Genomic DNA, 19732 nt, shown 5'->3' with positions numbered 1-19732 from the left:
TGAATTATTTTAGATCCTTCTAGTTTATAATGGTAATAATGGACATTTTAAGGTAAAGTCAAATAAGCGAGTTGGGTTTCAGTACCTAGCAAAATGCTCTAAAATTATATATGATTATATATTCCTTAAGACATAGCAGTACCCATTATGATGGATGGCTTGCATAATAAAAGTACCCTTATGGAGTGGCTTTTAGTAGTCTCGAAATAATTTCCCCTAATGTTGGGAAGAGGGCACCTTTATTCTAATGCTTCCAATAATTACTACTCACTTTTGACCAAGTGCATTATAAACAGCATGCTTATGAGAAGCTAAAATTGGAACAAATTAGATATAAGAATTCTTCAGAACATCCCCAGATGATCCAGCATAGGAAATCTATGACAAACCCAAAGAGAAAAATGTAACTCTTCTCTGTTTTTTTAAGGAAACCATCCTGCCAGGACCCTGTTTGTCACAATTTCCTGCTTCGAGACTTCCCAAAGGTTAGATCATTTCAATACCTTAGCACAGTATTTATTGGCTCTCACTGTTCCTTTTGGTGGTGTTTTTTTCTCCATGGGGATTTCTTGCTTACCTCTCTCAGGGAGATCCTTTTTGAAGAATTATTCCATTCCCCTTGCTTAGCTTGCTGGGTTGTGATCCAGTGGCCTGGCTATTGATTTTCTTAACATCGATTCATTGTACTAATGGCTCCCCAATCCTCTCCCTGTCTGATTTCTGATAAGCTATTGACCTCCCCTCAGGAAATCTAATTTGATCTTGGCTGTCCTCCTGATTAATGATGACTACGCTCTGCCTGTAAATGTTCCCTGCCATTTTTGTCTCAATGAACCTGGATCCATCCTTCCTGGAATAAAATGAGTGCAGCATAGCAGATTAAAGACATGGCAACTCTTTCAAACATTTTTATGCAAGCAGAAGAGATGATTGTTTCCCAACATTTTGAAGGAATTATACCATTCTAAAGCCATTTACCATTCTAAAGCCATCAGTGAACTTTAGGGAGCAACAGGTTGTTTATTCCCTATTGATTTAATTTGGTCTCCCCTCATAATGGATCAGAAGACATCTTCAATATATCAGGGAACTCTGTCCTCTGTGCTTCAGGAATGTCCAGTGAGAGGCCCAATTTCAGTTAGGCCTTGTTGCTTTTGATGTTTTTTTCCAGAATTGTTTGGAAGGATGTCAGAAGCTTTAACTGTAGCCAAAGCTTTACATTTGAAGAACTCAGAGAAGTAACAAATGGACATAATTCCAGATTCCATAAACAAGATAGCTGAATTTCACCTTTTTTGAACATCTGCAGCTTAACTGACTTTTAGTCCATTAAGAAATACATTCTCCATTGAGGGAGTTCTGTCTTGAGAAGCAGCATGGCCTGGTGGAAAGAACATGGGCCTGAGAGTCAGAGGAGGTGGGCTCTAATCCTAGTTCTGACACTTGTCTGCTGAGTGACCTTGGGCAAGTAACTTCTCTGTGCCTCAGTTACCTCCTCTGTTAAATGAGGATTGACTGTGAGCCCCACATGGGATAACCTGATTACTTTGTACCAAGCAGTGCTTAGAACAGTACTTGGCACATAATAAACACTTAACAAATACCGTAATAATAATAATACATCTGTGACGTGATCCATGCACTCTTGGAAAACAGAATGTGTTTAAAATTTTGAAATTATTTATTTAGTCAATGAAAGCTCATAGGTTAGAATCTTGTAGACTAATAATAGTTTTGTATGGGATTTTTAAAAAGTGCAAGTACTTAAGGATTGTATACTTTTTACTTTAGACACACCCAACTGTAACCAAACTTTAAAATTTAAATTCAAGTGCTTATTATGTGCCAGCCACTGTAGTAAGCACTGAGGTAGATACAAGCTAATAAGGTTGGACAAGTCCATGTCCCACGTAGGGCTCACAGTCTTAATCTCCATTTTACAGATGAGGTAACTGAGGGACAGAGTAGTCAAATGATTTGCCCAAGATCACACAGCAGACAAGTGGCGGGGCTTAGATTAGAACTAAAGTCCTCCAACTCCCAGGCTCTTGCCCTCTCCATTACGTCATGTTGCCGATCATCACGTCGAACTTGAACTTATTTAATAACTGCTCCTCCACTTCTACTGAGTCCTGGTTTGAATCTTTTTTGAGTGCTTAGATGAGATTCTTTGGCCGATAACCCGACAGGATGGGGCCAGATTTTTGCATCTGAGATGGCACCAATGCCGTTTTACCAGTGGTTCATTGGTAAATTTCTGAAACAATCAACTGGGCAACACATGCACCAACCTGCCTGAGTCCTAGAGCCTCAGAGGGAAAGCTATTTGCTCCCGTCCTGTTGTTAATAGCATCTCACCCTCCCTTAGAGCAATGTGCAGTGAGAGCTTAGTGAATGGGAAACAGCATGGAGTCATGGATAGAACACGGGCCTAGGAGTTAGAAGGTCATGGATCCTAATCGTGGCTCCACCACGTGTATGCTGTGTGACTTGGGCGAGTCCCTTCACTTCTGTGCTTCAACTGGGGATTGAGACTGTGAGCCCCACATGGGTCGAGGGCCCTGTACAACCTGATTTGCTTGTAATAATAATGATTGTGATAATTGTTAAGCACTTACTAGGTGCCAGGCACTGGACTGAGCACTGGGAGGATACAAGCAAGTTGGGTTGGACACAGTTCCTACCCAACGTGGGGCTCACCTTTTCCATCCCCATTTTACAGATGAGGTAGAAAAGTGAAGGGGCTTGCCCAAGGTCTCACAGCAGAGAATCCAGCCTAGGGGCTTAGTATAGCACATAATAAGCACTTAATAAATTCCATAGTCATTATCATCACATAATTAGCAATCATGGTGACATGGTGATCTCTCATTAAGTACACTGAATGAATGACTTAAATGAAAGGGGACACAGTTGGACAGTGGCGGAGCTGGAACTCAAACCTCCTTGGTTCTACTTCCAAGTTCTTTCTACAAGGTCACACTTCCTCAAGCCACCAGAGAAGGAGCACAGCCTACTAGAAGGAGAAATTAAATAATACCATGATGCATTAATGATTATTATTATAATTATCAGTGATAACAATGTAGTTCAGGATGCAAACAAGATGACTTGAGAATGAGACAGAGCGAACATCTGAGATTCCCCACCAAGTCTTTACCAACTTCAGCCTGCCTACAGTGACTCAGATAAAGTGTGTTGGGGCTATTTTTTTTTCTTTTAGGCTGACCAAAATGATCTGCCCAAGCAAAGTAGCAAAAGTCATTTTAGCACTTCTGTCTAGAGTTTAATTAGCAGTTTTAAAGACTGTGCCGATGTCTGTGAGTCCTTTCAATATCACAGGACTGTCACTGAGTTCCTGAAACTACTTTTACTCAGGAGACTTGAAATGATGACAGTGACTCAAATGGGAGTGACATTTGAATAGCGGAGATGATTATGAATTTTATTCAAGGGTGTATGGGTGAGCTTTAACCAGAAGCAGGTCACATTAATTATACATTAGATGGGTTCACTATCAACGCTGCCTAAGTGATGTATTTTCACATTTTTCAATTTTCTTTAATACCATGCTATTGATAGTGTTAAATATGTCTCCAAAGAAAAGTGAACTATGAGCTTGTTCTAAAGGATTGAGGAATTACGCACTAATGCATTTACCAATAAGTGAGAACAGAAGCATTGGGATCCTCGGTATTCTAAAATTAACCTTACTTCTGTTAATTTCATTCCACGGAGATATGAAGGGAACCCCTTATCTTTTTGCAGAGCAGAATAAACTAGTTCTTGCAATACAGATTTTTATGCCATGGCATTTCAAGCCTAGAGTGTCTCCATAGCAAATAAACTACCCTCCAGAAGCCACATTTTCATGTTTTCCACCCTGTTCAGAGATAGTATTTTTGCATTCAGATTCTCCAGCATTATCGAAATGTGCTCTGATGTTTCATTATTTCTTTCATAGAGTAAACTGTTTAAAAAAAAAACTATGGATGATAAATTCTAATTATGGAATACAATAGTATGTCCTTATGACTCAGGAATTGTGTGGGCTGAGAAACCCTTGTTGATAATGCACAAAAGAACTCTGAATGGATAGTGAAATAGAGATAGCTGAATAGAAAATGGACTACAAATCAAAAAGGATAAGACCATTTTTAGATAATTGCATTCACTAGTTTGTTCAATAGTATTTGTAGAGCACCTCTGTGAAAATACTAATCTAAGAACTGGGGAAGAATACAGGAAATTATAAATAAGATGGTCATATTTATAATCCAAATGTGACCTACCAATACTTATTTCCAAGTTGAGAAGCAGTATGCCCTAGTGGAAAGAGCATGAGCCTGGAATTCGGGAGCCCTATGTTCTAATACCAGCTCTACCACTTGTCTGCTGTGTGATTTTGGCCAAGTCACTCAACTTCTCTGTGCCTCATTCACCTCATCCAAAAAATGTAGATTAAGAGCCTCCTGTGGGGTATGGATGGTGTCTTGCCTGATTAGCTTGTCTCTACCTCAGCTCTTGGTAGAGTGCCTGGCATACAGCAAGCACTTAACAAATACTTTTTTTTTTTTTAAAAAGTGTGTTTATATTCTTTGTGTTTGAAAGGGAAATTAAGGTAGTCAAGGGGTAGAAGTAAATTTTTCAAGATGATTTCTGAAATTTAGCCAAAAGACCTTTCAATTTATTGGTAGTTGTGTAGATAACCTATAGAACACCTTTTAAAAAACCAAGTCTGTCAATTTTCATCTGTTTCTAGAAGGTATAGCATACTCACATATTGCTAAGATCTGGTTTGGTGTCCTTCTCTGCTCTTTGGAGTTGATTCTTGCTAACCCTGGTCCGAGTCAAGAGGAGGAATTGAGGATGACGCAGAGTTTAAGTGGGAGTAGTAAGGCAGATCAAAATCATTGAGTTTTTGTGCCCTCTTTATCTTTCTGCATCTCGCTTGTCCCTTTTTTCCTGAAAGTATCTCCTCTATATCGGCTATAGTCCCATCTCTGTGGGCTTTGGCTATGTCTTTGAGTCTCTCATTGGGTCTTCTCCTCTCCCTTGAGGTATCTCTGGGTGTCTGAGCTTCTCTTTCCTGCCTATTTTTGCCCTGTCCCTTTCAGTCCTCTCTCTCTTTCATCCCTGTGCTCCGAAAGTAAATAAATTCTTTCCTTTTACACCACTTCATGTTCACACAGAGATACCAATGTCTATTTGCTAAGCCATTTGCTCTGTACCATAATTTACCTTTCCTGGGGTGAAACTGGGCATGTGCTGCAAAATACAGTAAACTCCGAGTTGCCTGGATTTGAGTCTGTCGCAGCAAGCAATCAAGTACCCGGGGTGAGATTTCCAAAGGAAGAAACTGGCATTCTTAGAACCGTGGTGGGGGCTGCCAACTTGGCCTGGAAGCTTGGAAAACAGCAGCTGGCCTCTGAGTCAGGCTGGGGAGAAGTCTCTGAGACCAAGCAGGGGTCCAGTTATGAGGCACATATCACCATGTCTGGGAGAGAGACATAAAAAAGGATAGGTTGTGACTGGATGGTGATGTGGTGAGTTGGGGAAGAAACAGAAGGACTGAGAGGAATAGGACGGAGAAGAAAATCTCTCTTCTTTGTTCAGCTGCACCTTTATCATGAACTTTCAAGGCTACTGGCTGAATAAAGTTCCTCAGCCAAATTAGATGCTCTTGATCTGCAATGAGCACAATATCCGTGCAAAACTGAGCATCCTCAGCCAGCAATCCCCCAAATGAGAGAGAGTGCTGGAGTAGGTTAGAATGCCAGCACAACCAGAGGAAGATGGATAATGGGCTCGGTCAGGGGGAGAAAAGAAGAGGTGGGACAACCGGATTACCTTGTATCTACCCTAGCACTTAGAACAGTGCTTGGCACATAGAAAGCACTTAACAAATGCCATTATTATTATTATTATTATTACGGTATCCCAGTATGGAGAGGTCCTGGCTGGTATCCGGGAAATCAGATGATGTCCCTATCTGGAGTGGGGACCTGGGGCTGTCCTGATGCGGAGAAGGTACCAGGCAGCTTCCTAGAGATCAGGTGGTGATCCGATATGGAGCAGGGAGTGGCCACTGACCCGGGGATAGCTTGGTGTCCTAACATGGAGCCAGGACCAGCCAGTGTCCCCGGGATTGAATGGTGTTTTGACTTGGAGTAGGACCGGACGGTGTCCTAATGTGGAGCAGGTCCCAGGCAGCATTCTTGGATACTTGACTGACTTCTGAATGCCCTTTCACCGAGGGATTCCCACGATCCATCAGTCTAACCACCGCAAATATGAGCCTCATTAGCTACTTGTACCCATGTCTATCTAGCCGTATAGTCATTTTTCATCTCTTCTACCTTGATATATTGTGTTTCTAGCTGTTACAGCCTTTATTTTTCTTTTGTCCCCACTCTGTATAAATCATTTTCCTCTCCCTCATTTAATTGTAAACTCCAGAAAGACAGGGAATGTGTGTTTTGTTTCTGTTGAACTCCCCCATGTGGTAAGTGGAGAGTTTGGTACTCAGCAGGTGCTCAGTAAACACTAATGATTGATTGTGACAGTCCTATTACGATGAAAACAGCTGCATTTGATAAAACTGGATCTGAGGATTAGGTCAGTAAATTCGTTACTCGCCTTAACGGAGATGTCTGAGCTTTCCTATCCCAGTTCATATTTGGGACAGATGGTTTTCATTATTTTTGAATGCAACCAGACACATTAAATTAATTCCCATATCTATAGCGTACTAGAAATTAGGCTTATCTTATAAAGGAACAAGTTAGCTGTAGGCGATGAAAGATACCATATAAAAAATTAAATCCACAGCACTTGTACTTCTTCAAGCTATTCATAGTCAGATGCTTCCTGCAATAATATAATAGTTGTGGAATATTTTAAGGACCAGAATGAATATTTGCAGTATTCCCCCACCATCCACCCCTTACAAACTTACAAACTCTCTCTTTCTCTCTCTCTTCCCCCCCCCCCCCCCCCCCCCGCCCCTAGGTTAGGCAAGGCTCATTTAGCTATTTCTCAAACATCACCCTGAGGTTTACCATTCTCATTTGGAAGATGAGTGAACAATTGATGCAAGTTAAATGACTTGCCCAAGGTAAAATGCAGTTTCTCTTGTGCTACCACAACTTGGATTCATGGGCACTTTTAAGACCCAGTATCTCCTTGTCTCACTGCATGTAAATATTTGAAATCGTCACATCCTCAGGTCTACAGAGCACCCCATCTTGTTTTATTCAAAAGTCACCGTGACATTATTTGGCAATTTATAACTGTTTCCCTCTACATATACTCTAGCATCTTATGGCAGTCTCCATGCTGTGATGTCACTAGGTGGCCTAGCTATGTTTTTTGAGCTCCTAGCGACCTTGGCGTCTGAAGTCAGGTCTAACCAAGAGTCAATAAGAAGAGTCCCATAGCTTCATTTGGAACGGTGTTTTCCTTCCTCTAATCTGAATGGAGATTGGATTCTAGCCCAATTCCTTGGATTCAGGTCTCCCATCTTTGAGACGTGATCCAAATTGTAGCAATCAGTCCTGCCCTGGGAACCGAGGGAGACCATGGTCTTGGCCTAATGGATAGTGAGAGTCAGAAGGACCTGGGTTCTAATCTTAGCTCCTCTTCTGCTCTGTGATCTTAGGCAAGACACTGCACTTTTGTGCCTCAGTTTCTTCATCTGTAAAACGGGAAATAAGCCTGTGACCCCCAAGCCCCATGGACTGTGACCAACCAGATTACCCTGTATCTACCCCAGTGCTTAGAACAGTGCCTGGCACGTAGTGAGCGCTTAACATGTACCATAAAATAGTCCACCAACTTCTTTGTACTCTCCCAAGCACTTAGAACAGTGTTCTGCACACAGCAAGTGCTCAGTAAGTATGATTGATGATGATGATTCCTCTGGGCCTCAGATGTCCTTTCCATAGCCATTGGCTTGGGCTTAGCCTGCCCACTCTGGGACTGGCAGAGGGCTGTGGGAGGACTGGTTTCTGTGGAAGAGGGGCCAGAGGTGATGGTGGCAACAGTGGAGAAAAAGATGGTGAAGGAGCAGTGGGCAAATGACAGTCTTCTTTCCTTCCTTCCCTTCTCTCCTCCTCCTTCTTCCTCTTTTATCTCCCTGTAGCCACCCCCACCTCCTTTCCCACTTTTAAATAATGCAATAAAAATTAAAAATAGCAGTGTATGTTAAGCGCTCAAGGTGTTTCACTCAGGTCAGGCACAGTCCCTATCACATATGGAACTTGGTCTGAGGGAGAAAACGTATGAAATCTCCATTTTAAGGATGAGTAAACTGAGGTACAGAAACGTCTCATGCCCAAATTCATACAACAGAAAAATGGGAAAGCCAAGATTAGACTTATGTTCTCTGTCTTTTGCTTTCCCGTCCCTTTTGTCCATCCTCTTTCTCCATCTTATTTTTCTATGGTTTTCCTCTCCGTCTCCCCATTTTTTTTTTTCCTCTTTCCTATCCTCAAAGTCCACCTCAAGTTTGCCCCTCTGTGCCCAGTGAAAGATTTGCACCCTGGATGGTAGCGGTTGATTTAATTCTGAATAGAGAGAATTATATGAGCTACAGTTTGGCTTGTGTTGCTGATATTTTTTACAAAGAAAGCAGCTTAATTTTTCCATTGAAAAATGTAAAGTAAATTGTCCTTTCCCCTTTGATTGAAAAATATTCTGCGTGCTGCTAATTTTTGTTGCTCTCCTTTTGAAAGCTCAAATCAGAGTATGGTTTTCATATCAACAGAGGAGAGACAATTGTGGCTCGCCAATTTTTTTCTATGTGTCACAGCTTGAGCAATTTGAACTCAATCCAAGAAATTCTCAGTTCATTTCTGCACTGAGAAAATCCACATAAGGTTTTGCAGGCCCCCAAATCAATTTTCCATTGCAGTTCAGAGAGACCTGAGGAAGGGAAAAAAAAAAAAAGTAATTCTTACTCTAAACTGAAACCTAGGCTCTTGATGGAAGAAAAATCAGATATAATGCCAAAGGTGGAGGAGGGACTGTAGACAGGGGAGAAGAGAAAACGTTTCCAAAAACCCTTTTGTGACCTTTCTCTTGTTGTGAAAATGTAAAGAGAAATGCATTAAATGGATGCAGGCTTCACTTTTTTGTGTATCTAGAACTTCTCCCTCTAGATTACAAGCTCACTGTGGGCAAGAATGTATCCCCTGTAGGATTATATTACTCTGCACATAGTAAGCACTCGATAAATATGGTTGACTTATTGGGAACCTGCCTGCCCCTCCTCAGTAGAGAAAATTGAAAGTGTTCAATCATAGGCCATTTTCCAAAGCACTTTGTTGAGATGGGGAAATTCAATAAAAAACTAAGGATATGCTCACTTTGGGTGCTTAAAGTTAAAGACTAGACTCAGTCAAGTTTGACTTCTATATCCTGAAGTCTAGACACAGGAGGTAACACATGGTGTCTGCTAATTTGGAAATGGGTGCCTTCAACTAAATACATGTTAATCTCCTAAACTATGTTTAGGGTGTCATCTGGCCCTGGCAGCAAAAAACAGAAAGGGAAAGGAGAGTGGCAGGAATGATGGGATGCTTGGATCCAAAGGATTTCACAAATCTCCCCCCCCAAAAAACTGAAGAGAGACAAGGGTGGATAGAGGGAGCTCAAGGTGTGTTTTGTTTGAGCTAAAAAGTCAAGGAACTAGACCAACTGAAGAAAATGGTGCTTCTCAAAGGCCTAGATGAAAATCTCCTCGAAGCAGGAATTAGATCTTTTACTCCTCTTCTCTTTAAAAGTGCTTGGTCCCATTCTCTGCATACAAGTAAACTCTCGAATACTAACAATGATGATTGAGGAGGAGGAGTATAGAAAGCAGAACTAAGAAATGTGGAAGGGGAAAAAGGAGGAGGGTAATCTCCCGAATACTAACAAAGATGATTGATGATGAGGAATATAGAAAGCAGAACTGAGAATTGTGGAAGGGAAATAACCCTGACTTACTCTGTTTCCTGAAAGGCTGATGCATGTAAACTTCCCTATGGGAATAAGCTATTTTAAAGTCCTTCTAAGCACCCAGATTTTCTCGGGAAATGGTATGGCCAACCTGTGCCTGGCAAAAGAGGTTTAATGTAAGGAATTGTTTCATGTTTATGGTATTTACTGAACATTGCTGTCCGCTGAAAGCGGTGGCATTGCTTGGATAAATGCAAGGTGGTCATGGTTTGTGAGCCGTAAATGGCACAGGGCTAAGAAGGCTGGAGAGCAGATGCCTCATTCTACTTCAATAAATAATAATTAGTAGTAATAACAGTTTACTGAGCACTTACTATATGGCAAGTACTATACTAAATGCTGGAATAGGCAAAGGAAATGTGATTGGACACAGTCCCTGACCCTCACAATCTAGGTGGGAGGAAGAACAGGTATTAAACCCTCTTCTTCTGACTCCCATGGCCAGGCTCTTTCCATTAGGCATTGACAGAACTGTCTGGGGAGGAGAGCAGAAAAAAAAAAATTGTTGGCTCTTGTGAAGCATGTTTATGACATTATACTTCCCCTTTGGCTGAAGAAAGAATTGGGCTGTATATTTAATTAGGATATTATTATTTTTACCCATCATGGAGAATATTGGTAACAAATTTTCTGCAGTAATAACAAGGCAATTTGTTCTAGTCTGCCCACGCTCCCTAATATTCACACACAGGAAAAAAAAAAATCAAGAAAACAACACTAGCAATCTGGCTATCTAGCAACAAATCCCCAACCAAACATTTGCATGTCATGATGTTAGAGAAACAGAGAAAGACCATTAAGGAGCATGAGTAAATCAGCTTCTTTGTCATTTGCTTTGCTTTGGGCAATTTTAGAAGAAATCTCTTCCTCCAAGAGAATCATTGTAGTGGCGTTTTTCTTTACCGGAGTCCAAACAACATTTAAATGCAGCATTCCTGAAACAGACACTGGATTGTTTAGTTGCACATACTACTGGGTAGTGCCATTACATTTTTTTTAAATTAGATTGGATAAATGATAAAGGATGTTTCATTCATAGCTTTTTTCAGTCAAGCGGCCTATTAGGCTAGAAGAGACTTTTTAAAACCTGGAACGATTCTTTTTCGGGATGCGACTGAATTCCTGCTGCTGGCTTGTAAGAAGCTTAAGTGTCACCTGGAATAAGAAATGTTCTCATTCATGACTGCCCCTCCCACAGAGGACACCGAGCCCAATTACAGAGACAGAAAGGCAGTGAGATTTTTCTACTCCTCCCTATTTCTTGCTATTCCCTTTCCAGCCCTTGGGTTTGAGTTCTTTATTTATGGTGACTAACAAGGGGAGCTGCAAGTCACTGGGTAAAATCATCAACTAAGATATCCAGGAGCTCCGCCAACAGCAATAACTGGAGCTCAGAAAAAGGAAAAAAAAAAAGGCCTGAGAGGTATCTAGAATAGGGGTAGGGGTTGTTGCATGATCGACCATTTGGGATTGGACCACATTTCCCTAGAAATTACCATTTATGGAAAGTCACCTGTAGAGTGTCAGCCCTCACAAGCTAGTGCAGGTGCAAAAGAGATCGCCTGCCCCATTGTGCCCTTTCTCCTATCCCCCAACTAAGTCTCACAAGAGGTAGCAATTATTTCTATAGTAGTTCCTCTCTTTGTCCCATAGACAATGAGCAAATTATGGGCAGGGAATGTGTCTGTTGTTGCACTGTACTCTCCCGAGTGCTTAGTACGGTGTTTTGCACAAAGTGAGCACTGAGTAAATGTGATTGACTGAATGAGTGAATAAAGTGCCCAGTGATATGTGTCACTATTCTAAGCCGTGGATCGAACTATCAATCCCTTCCTTTTTGAGAAATCTGCAGTGGTTCCCCATTGCTTTCTGGGTAAAGCAGAAACTCTTAACCATCAGCTCCAGTCATATCAGTCATATCTCCCTCCTTCTTACTCTCTACTGGGCCTGCAGTAAAATTTGGACTCTTTACTTCTCCCAAACATCTATACCTTGTTCTCAACTCTCCCAGCTCGGACCATCATCTATGCATTCCCCTGCCTAGAATGGTTCCCCCCTCAACTTGTTCGACCAAATCCTATTACTGTATTAGAGAAGCAGCGTTGCTTAGTGGATAGGGCACAGGCCTGGGAGTCAGAAGGACATGGGTTCTAATCCCTGCTCTGCCATTTGTCTGCTGTGTGACCTGGGGCAAGTCGCTTAACTTCTCTGTACCTCATCTGTAAAGTGGGGATTAAGACTGTGGGACAGGGACTTTGTCCAACCTGCTTAACTTGTATCTGCCCCAGCGCTTCAAACAGTAGTAGCGCCTAACAGGTACCATAATTATTAATTTTTATTATTGCTCCTTCAGATTCACAGGAGATGGGCCCTTCTTCTAGTAGGTAGGTTTTGGCTGAGTCTTTCAGCTGCCTTTACCTTGATGATGAGGATTATAAAATTTAAGTATGGAATTTAAGTGCTTACCTGCAATCTCATCAGCAACTTCAGCACTAATATACAGTACTCATTCAAATGTTTGTAGTGTGTGTATATGTAGCATATACCCCTTTTTTCTGCTTCTTAACAAGTATGCAGTGGGTATCTACCATGTCCCCAGATTTTAGGCTTCTTGAGGGCAGGGTCAGTGTTTGTTTATTTTCCGTGTTGTCTACCAAGCTACTGGTAGAGTGCTGTGCATGCGGCAGACAGAACAAGACTAGATACTGATTTCAATGTCGTGAATTACTCTGTTGCCTTTTAGCAGGTGAAAATATATTAAACACCTACGTGGCATATAAGACTCATGAGGGTTAGTATGATTTATGTTGAAACATAAGACATTTACTGTCACTTTGTGCTAGAAATATTGCACAGAAGCAGCAGCAATTTATTTGTTGAATCGCAGAATGCAATTCTCTTTTAAAGTTGTTGTAGGGGCTGAGGAAATGTTGTTAGGGTGCTGGAATGTTTTCAGAAATAACATTCAAATCCCTTATGAAACATCATTGACATGTTTAACCAAGTTAGCAAAACCATCCCTACGTGCTATTTTTCTTCATGGAAAATTGTTTCCTCAGTGCTTATTTCTGTGTTTTCAAATTTAGTGGTAGCTATAGCTGTGGAAGCCCTCTCTGGCAGATAATGTTGTCAGCAGGGTTTGAAGCTACGGAGAGATCGTTTGCATTGTCCATTCCCTGCATCAGAGTCAGATACTTGATTAATTGGTAGACTGCATGTTTCATCTTCCACTAGTGATCATTATTTTATTTTGGAACTGTGGTGTGAGACCATACCAGAGCACAGTGGACAGATAGGGAATACACACATTTATGAAGCACTGGAGATTATGAACCATTTCTCCATTTTATTTTTTTAGGATCCAGATTAAATTGGAGGTAACTAAACATAAATTCTATTTAAGTTCTAATTTCCATTTTCTTTGCTGTTTTTCTTCTGTGCTTTTCATTAATTGTTTGGTTTATCTGGCAAAAGATCTGTATTATATAATTAAGGTCTTGGAATCCCAAGGTAGCAGGAAATACATAAGCATTAAGTTGTAAATGGAAAACAGCTGTAGGCTTACGCTATTGACATTTGGACCAGAGTAATGAGTGTGTACTTTGAGGGAGTGGTCCAAAATACATCGTGAGAATTTACATTCCGTATATTTCCTCTGCTACCAAAAAAAAAAATAAAAAAAAGGTTGCCATCATTCCCCTTTTGGCATTGTAGCAGGCCTCCAGAGCTAAGAAGGAAGAAGCCGAAGAATTTCAGATAGTAAACCAGCACGGGACTAGGAGTCAGGGAACTGGGGTTCTAAATTGGCACGGCCACTGCCCTCTTGGGTGATCTAGGGCCAGCCATGTAACTAATTGACCTGGGCCTTAGTTCCTTTATCTGTAAAATGGGCATAGGATTTGTGCACTCTCAACCTCTTGGGCTGAGAGCCGTGTTTGGGACAGAGTCTGTATCTGATTTGATTATCTTGTATCTATCCCAGTACTTTAACATGGGGCTAGGCACCTAGTGAACATTTTAAAACACTGTATTCAGTGTTAGTAGTAAAGAAGGTGAATTCACACCATTTTTAGAGCCCATAACTCATTTCCAGAACTCTGCAGCTCCAATCTTTCAGACCTTTAGATCTTCCCCCATGCTTAATTTTGAGAAATGTTCCTCTAAAGAAGACAATCAGTTAATCATATTTATTTAATGCTTAGTGTGTGCAGAACATTTTAAGTGTTGTGGGAGAGAAAAACACAACAGTATAACAGACACATTTCCTGACCTCAGCAAGCTTGCGGGCTAGAGAAAGAGACAGACATTACTATAGACAAATTACAGATATGTAGATACGTGCTGTGGGGCTGGAAGAGAGGGTGGGGCGGGGGGATGAATTAAGGGAGCAAGTCAGGGTGACACAAAGGAGAGTGGGAGAAGAGGAAGGAAGGGTTTAGACAGGGAAGGTCTCTTGGAGGAGCTGTGCCTTCAGTACGACTTGAAAGTGGGGAGAGTCATTGTCTGACAGATATGAGGCAGGAGCGTCTTCCAGGCCAGAGGCGGACGTAGACGAGAGGTCAGCGGTGAGATAGACAAGATCGAGGGACGATGAGAAGGTGAGCATCAGAGGAGCGAAGTAAGCACGGAGATAGATTACAAGATGGAGGTGCATTGAGAAGGTTAACACTAGAGGAGCAAAGTAAGTGGGCTGGGTTGTAATAGGAGAGTAGCGAGCTGAGGAAAGAGAGGAAAAGGTGATGAGTGCTATGAAGCTAGTGGTGAGGAGTTTGATGCAGAGGTGGATGGGCACCACTGGAGGTTATTAAGAAGGAACAATAAATTCAATCTAGAGAAATAGGGTAAAACAGGTAAGATCAGGAATAGAATGATTTGGCTTTAGTTTCTGTTCTTGACCTGAAACTGTTTTTATTTAAGGGTGTGAACCCTGAGTGGGACAGGGACTGTGCCCTACCTGATTTGCTTGTATCCACCCTATAACTTAATACAGTGCTTGGCACAAAGTAAGCTCTTGACAAATACCATTGTTATTATTATTATTTAGCAGGTTTCCTTAATGAATCAATCCTTGTTTCCTTCATGGATCAATCCCTATGTACATAAAAATCTGGAATTCAAAGCAGTAAGTTTCTAGATGCTATCTAGGAATAAAAAGCACTGTGTGAATTACACAGGCTTACCATAAACTTAAATAATCCCTTTGACTAGTTTACTTGCATAAACTATTTGTAGTAAATTTGATTTTTCTCCTCCCTTTCCCCAGTGTGTGGGAAGTATGGTCTCATAAAATGAGAATCAGCCCCTCTTCAGCCTCCTGTTCTTCCATCCCTCCAATGTAATTGTGGGAACTGTGATATTTAAGAGCTTACTATTCCAAGCACTGTTCTAAGTGCCGGCGTAGATAGAAGATAATCTAGTCGACTCATCAGGCTTACAGTCCTAATCTCCATTTTACAGATGAGGAAACTGAGTCACGGTGAAATCATGTGACAACCTGATCACCTTGTAGCTACCCCAGTGCTTAGAACAGTGCTGGGTGCATCGTCCCACAAGTACCATAATTACTGTAATAGGCTACTGGCGAAGGTGAGACTAAAGCTCACGTCCCTTACCTCTGTTCCGAGATCTTTCCATTGGGTCACACTGCTTCCACGTTGATGTATAACTAACAGTGTCCTTGTGTGGCAACAAGCTGTATCTGTGGTAACTGCCTAGTAAAGTGTTTCATTAGAGTGATTGATGGATGAAAGTGTGAATGATTTGTCCTCAAAAATGTTTCTAATAAAACCTAAAGGGTCCCTTTTCCTCTTCGAAGGGATCGTTTATTCTATAATTGTCTGACCTACAGAAGATTATGGGTATCTTCTTTCTAGAGCTGATGATGTGGGAAATAAAAAGGTTATCTTAAAGCTCAGAACCATGAAAGATTTCCATTTTGCTTTAACATTTGCTGCATTTCATGAGAAAATGATAATTATAATAACCTCTGGAGAAAGTTCCTTATATGAAATGTTAGAATTCTTAGTGAATCCAGCGATGACATATTTTAAGGCAAACTTGCACTTGCTGTTTTGACCATCCCCTCCCCCCCAAAAAATGGTTAAAACAATTTTGTTCCTTGTAGAAAATGTGGGTAATTAAGTATGGGAACTGAAGGGTTTCTGTTTTGTTTTGTTTTTCCATTGACAGGAATGCTTAAAACATATTTAGACTCTGAATCCCAACTGGGACAGGGGTTGTTTCTGACCTAATTAACTTGTACTTAACCTAGCACTTAGAAAAATGTTTGACTCATAGTAAGGGCTTAACAAATGCCATTTAAATAGACAGGCACATCACCCTGTAGACTGTGAGCTCATTGTGGGCAACTATATTGTTGAATTATACTCTCCCAAGGACTTGGAGCACAGTGTAGTGCACATGATAAGTGTTCAATAAATACAATTCATTGATTGACATAATGAAATCACATTCAGGAAGTGAAATAGACAACTGAGGGAATTGATAGGTGGATAGTTAGAAATGGAGAGAGCCTACAGCCAGACTTTGAGCCCCCTGTGGAACCTGATTATCTTGTACCTACCCCAGAAGTTAATACAGTACTTAGCCCATAGTAAGCACTTAACAAATGCCACAGTTATAAACAAGTTCATTAGAGCCAGGTCTCATTTTTAAAAAATATATTTATCTCCCACAATCACTTTCTGATCTGTTTAGAAGAAAATAGTACCTAGTTACTGGTGACTTTGTTTCCCTATGAACAAATAATACCATAAAACAGCTAAGGTTCCTGATAACTAGGATTTGTTCTTGGTATATTGAAGGGTTGAGAGAAGGAATTCAGGAAATTAAAGGACACGTTTAAATGGTTCTACCAAGAGATGTCCACACTGTTTTTGGAGCTATAGGCTTCTCTGCACTTTCCACCGAGTTAATTTGTAGTTTAGATTTGATGGGCCTTTGGCGGTGCTCCTTATATTTCAGTGATAGATTATTAATGCAGAATAGCCTCAGTATGTGTCTGGGACTTTTTAAAAAAAAATAATTGACTATATGCTAAAGATACCTTGTGAACCAGTTCGCTATCAAAGTGATGATCATTTTACAAAAGGTATTTGGAAATAGCGGTGGAAATTTTGTAAGTTAATTCATTTCTTATTCTTATTTCATATATTCGCTAAAGGCTTTGGTTATTAATATGATATTACTATAACTAAGAAAAGGTCTAAAATTACAAATTGGGAAAAATAATACTCTAGGGAACATATGTTTTTCTAAATATAGAATTGTACATGACAGCAATAAAGGCCATCTTTGTATTTTATCGGATAGTAGATTATTTCATCTTTCAAAAGAATTAGATCAATTCTACTTTTGTCTTTTTGTGGTATTTGTCAAGCACTTCCTGGGCATTGTACTAAACAGTGGGGTAGATACAAGCTAATAAAATAGGGCACAGCCCATGCCCCACATGAGGCTCACCGTCTTAATCCCTATTTTACAGATTGGATAGCTGAGGCACAGAGAAGTCACTTGTTCAGGGTCATAGAGCAGGCAAGTTGTGGAGCCAGAATTAGAAACCAGGCCTATATTCTATCTACTAGGCCATGCTGCTTCTACTGATCCAGAATTGTCCTTCAGAGTCCTATAAATCAGCATCTTTAAGATAAGATGACTTTAAGTTCCAACATAAATTGTCTCAGAAAGTTTTCACCGGAGCAAATTGCTCCATGCTGAACCAAATTAAAATGTCTTCATTCTTGCAATGTGACATTTTGAAAAATGAATGAAAGGGAATCAACCTGATGATCTAACTATTCTTGACTGGTTTGGACTTTAACCGTAAAGACTGATTGTTTGCTATTGTTCTATCTGTAACTTGAGTCCCCACAATAGTGTAAACTAGAATGTAAGGTTTCAATCAATCGGTGGTGTTTATTGTATGTTTACTGTGTCCAGAGCACTGTACTAAGTGCTCGGAATAGTTCAGTACAACAGAGGCAGTAAACATGTCTCCTGCTCATGAGGAACTTGCAGTCCAGAAGAGAAGACAGATGTTAAAACGAATTGTGGGACATGTACATAAGTGCTCTGGGCCCGAGGATGGGGTGAATATCAAGTGCTTATAGGCTGTGGATCTAAGTCCATATGTGACACAAAGGGGAGAATGAGGAGGGGAAGTGAGTCTAGGAAGATCTCTTAGGAGGACTTTGAAGGTGGGAGAGTGACAGTCTGTCATATATGATTTGATAATCGCCCCAATCCCACACCCCTTATATTCAACGTCTTTAGATTATTCATTGTAAATAATTTGTGTATTCTTATTGATGGCTGCCTCCCATTCTAGACTATGAGGTTATTATGGAGAGGGAACGTATCTACTAATTCTGTTGTACTCTCCCGACTGCTTAGAACACAGCTCTGAACGTAGTATGTGCTCAATAAATACCATTGATTAATTGATATGAAGTGCAAAGGAATTTGAGGCCAGAGAGAGGATTTGGGACAGGATTCCGAGGAAAAATGGAAGAGATTGAGGTAAATGAGTAAATCGGCATTAGAGGAGTGAAGTGGTTGGGCTGCATTGTACTGGGAAACTGCAGTCCATTGGTGTGTCTTTTGTTTTGTTCTACTTTCCCAAGTACCTTCTACTATGCACTATATTAAATAGGGCCAAAAAGTGCCATTACTATTATCATGAGTAATGAGTTATCTCTGCTGCCATCTTCCCTTCCATGTCAGAGCACAAAAGTAAAACAGGCCAATTAGATTCAACTGATAGAAAAGACTGTATTTTACAAGGAAGCCTCAAAATTTTATGGCATGGTAAGAGGCTCTTAAAGTGTTTCTATTGAAGCTGCAGTAACTTTCAGACCAACAGGTTATCATTTAGTGTCCTTTCCAAATTGGCCCTTTTCACAACTAGGGACACGCTAAGTGTGTGTTGTGGAAATAAATGGATGAATATTTAGACTATGAATAACATTTCCTGGATTTTGCACAGATTCTCAACTCATTCTTTTTGGGTTCTTTTCTATTTTTCATTCTTTGGTAAAAGAAGGTGAAGATCAAACTTAACATCTATCATGGATGTAAGAAGGAGGAATCTGTTTCTTTTTTGTTTATGCCTTTGCTCTAAAAAATATTCTTCAGCAGGTCTCATATTAAGTTCCTGTATGATATTAAACCCCTCTCAGGGATGCATTGGGAAAGTTTCCAGTACTCTACCAGTCTCGACTAGCAGAGGGAGAGTCCAGCAGGGGCCTAATCCATTCTTAGCTTGGGCAGTGGCTAGCGAGTGCAAGGCAATCTGATACAAGTCAAAACTCCCCTGGGCTGAGCAGCAGCGGCACGGGAGAGAGTCGAGGGCGGAGATTAGATTCAGGTTTACGGCACGGAAGGAGGCAATGGTAAGCCACTTCTGTATTTTTCCCAAGAAAACTCTTTGGTTACACTAGCAGAACCACTGCAGATGGAGGCGAGGCATTCTGGGAGAGATGTGTCCATGGCGTCGCCGTGGGTCGACATGACTTGACAGCATAAGACAAAACAAGATATTATAAAAACAAACAAAAAACTTTCTCATGTTGAACTGTGGCTCAGGGATGAGAACGCTTTAGCCAAACTCATGAGATTAGCAAGTTAACTGATGGTATGTTAGCAAGTTACCTGATCTTTTTTCTGATAGTTTCCTCCAATCCCATACATAGTTCTATATTCCCTTTATACA

The 19732-nt window shown here is 40.7% G+C and overlaps 1 protein-coding gene across 2 annotated transcripts in view; it reads left to right on the top strand.

The window, feature by feature from the left end:
- CDH18 (cadherin 18) overlaps positions 1 to 19732 on the top strand; it is a 450368-nt gene that overhangs the window by 81367 nt on the left and 349269 nt on the right. The window contains exon 3 of one of the 2 annotated variants that reach the window (XM_007655498.3): positions 428 to 485. The exons of the other annotated variant lie outside the window; for it this stretch is intronic. The gene's annotated coding sequence lies outside the window, so the exon portion shown is untranslated. The remainder of the gene's footprint in view (positions 1 to 427; positions 486 to 19732) is intronic. 2 annotated transcript variants of the gene reach the window in all.

The sequence above is a fragment of the Ornithorhynchus anatinus genome, chromosome X3, assembly GCF_004115215.2.
Source record: "Ornithorhynchus anatinus isolate Pmale09 chromosome X3, mOrnAna1.pri.v4, whole genome shotgun sequence".
Taxonomy (NCBI): domain Eukaryota; kingdom Metazoa; phylum Chordata; class Mammalia; order Monotremata; family Ornithorhynchidae; genus Ornithorhynchus; species Ornithorhynchus anatinus.
The sequence above is the reverse complement of the archived record's forward strand: the minus strand, read 5'-3'. Positions and strand labels throughout refer to the sequence as shown.